The following is a 2,555-nucleotide window of genomic DNA, read 5'->3' as shown; positions in this document are numbered from 1 at the left end:
AGGAAAGTCCCCCCCACCACCACCACACACATCCAAAATAACAAAAGCGAGTTTAACTCCTGCATTCACTGGGAAGCCCATGCATCTCCCATTCATTCATTCATTCATTCATTCATTCATCCATTCATTCAGTATATCCCATAAAAGCACACGTTCTGCTTGTCTAACCCAGGTGGCACATCCTCTGACATCACAGGGCAGCTGCCTGTAAAAGCTAGATTTCTGGCACAGGACCCAGCTCCATTTTCTCACTGCTCATGCTCTTCTGAGAGGGCAGTTGTTTTAGCAACCTCTACATCATGCTGATACCATGCTACCAAAGCTGGGCCCATCGCCACTCCATGTGGGGCAAGGGTAGGCATGGCAACCAACTCTAAGTTAGGAAATCCAAAGAGAGTTTGGCAAGTTGGAGAAAAGGTTTTTTAACGTTGTTGTTACTTTGGGCAGAAATGTCATAGTGTCATAGTTCTGGAAATTCTTTTCTCAGTAGAAGAAAATAGATTATGCCTTCAGTTTCCTGTCCTTGATATCCATTTTGTTGCCACGCCACACACTGGGGATGTTTCCACGCATGCATACCAGGTCTCTATGCCAGTGAGGTACTTTCTTGTCAGTAACTCTTGATGTTACGTCAAACATTGTAATAGCAAACCGGGCTACTGGACATCACTATAGTAGCAATTGTCCAGCTATGTCTCACATGTTGGACTTGATGGGTCCTCTGCCGGTGTGGAACACGAGGGTGCAGCACCACACCCAGAGCGAATACATACTTTTCAAACTCGCCCGTCAAGTGGCACTTCATGGATGTTGTCTTCCTGGTGTTGCTGTCATCCACCAGGATGAGCTTGAGCTGGAAACTATGGCTCTCCTTATGTCCCTGTTTTCATTTTTAACTAGAGAGCAATGGTTCTCAACCTTCCTAATGCCATGACCCTCTATACAGTGCCTTGTGTTGTGGTGACCTCCAACCACAAAATTATTTTATTGTTACTTCATTACTGTAATTTTGCTACTGTGGTGAATCATGTCGTAAATATCTGATGTGTGACCCTCAGGGGTCATGACCTACAAGTTAAGAAGCATTGCTTCAGGAGACCAAGAGGGTGCAGTGATGCCTATAAAGCGAGCAAGAGGAGGGCTTAGCCGCTGGCTTTAGCTATAACTAAGAACTGTATTTCTTCATGTCATGTATCTTTCCAGTTAGCCACTTAATTCATGAAAATTCATTATTTTCCACATCAGGTTTTCAGGCTATTCCATGGGGGGAGTGGCCTCAAACAACAACAATATGATCGTGAATGCAACTGAAAAGAAATCCTATATAAAATGTTGGCAAACATGATCCAGAAAAGCATTGGAATTAAGACAGACCATGAGGAAGTAAGGCTTTGCCCCAGAAAAGTATGATTTAACATTAGGAAATCTGTTCATAATTCCACCCTGCTAATGGATAAAAACCATGTGGCCATCGCTGTGAATGTTGAATGCACATTTTTTTTTACAAAGCTAAACCTTGTTTCTTAATTAAAACTTACTGAGTTCTGAAAGCTCTACAGCACGAGCAGTATGAGAAATGAAGGGAAATGCAGAATTTAATGGTTTAGTTATACAGGCCTTTCCAGTAAAGATCGCACAAGATGGATGCTGTCCCTAAGGTTGGCCAGGATGAGACTAGGTTTCTAGCTGAAGCAATAAGTTAAGAATAATAAAATGTTCAAATATTAGATGGAAAGAGACAAGCAAGGTTATTTGAGGATGGTAGAACTATTTGGATGGACTATGTAAAAAGATTAACTATTAAGACATTTTAAATTAAGGCTCTGGGTACAAGGAAAAATGCAGAATACAATTATTGTGTTGTTAATTCATAACCATAATTTCACTACTGTCATGAATCATATTGTAAATATGTGGCATGTAGGGTAGCTGATGTGTGACCCTTAAGGGTCATAACCTACAAGTCAAATATGCGGAACCTTCTTGTATGTGAGTCACCTTTGGTTGGGCAACCGTGGTAAGCCTTTGTTACTCTAACAAGTTCAGAAGACAGTCAAGGACAATGAGAAGGGATTTACTTCAGTTTTCAATATAAAAGCCTCAGCTCTAAAGGCTGGGGTCACTGTGCTGGGCCTGTAATGAGAGGGCTCCTGTGGTGGGGTATGTGACAAATCCTTCACCTCACAGTCAGGATATGAGAGAGAAGAGGAAGGCTTGGACTCCCAGTATCTCACTCAAGGGTGGCAAACCTACCAGAAGGCCTCCCTCCGGACTCCATCTCATGACCACGGACTGGAGATCAAGCCTTTAACATAGGGAGCACATGAGAAACATTCTGCTTCCAAACTACAGTAGCAGCCAACAGGGAGAATTGTCACCACAGCAAGCCCCATGTCACTCCTGGGGATAACCACAGACGGGAAATGTCAGGACCAGTGTTGTTTCTTTGGACCAAAACTTAGTGTGGTGGTGTTGGAAGCTGTGCCTTAGGGAAGGGCTCCTCATTTACCATGTGACCTCTCTCCTATGTGTCCTTGCCACAGATGCCACAGGGT

At 43.2% G+C, this 2,555-nt stretch overlaps 1 pseudogene; it reads right to left on the bottom strand.

Annotated features, from left to right (window-relative positions):
* Nucleotides 1-248: 248 nt before the first annotated feature.
* Nucleotides 249-1,065, bottom strand: LOC116893298 (annotated as a pseudogene).
* Between the last annotated feature and the right edge of the window lie 1,490 nt (nt 1,066-2,555).

Source organism: Rattus rattus, chromosome 2 (genome assembly GCF_011064425.1).
Source record: "Rattus rattus isolate New Zealand chromosome 2, Rrattus_CSIRO_v1, whole genome shotgun sequence".
NCBI classification, from domain to species: domain Eukaryota; kingdom Metazoa; phylum Chordata; class Mammalia; order Rodentia; family Muridae; genus Rattus; species Rattus rattus.
Note: the sequence above shows the minus strand (reverse complement) of the source record. Positions and strands in the feature narration are given on the sequence as shown.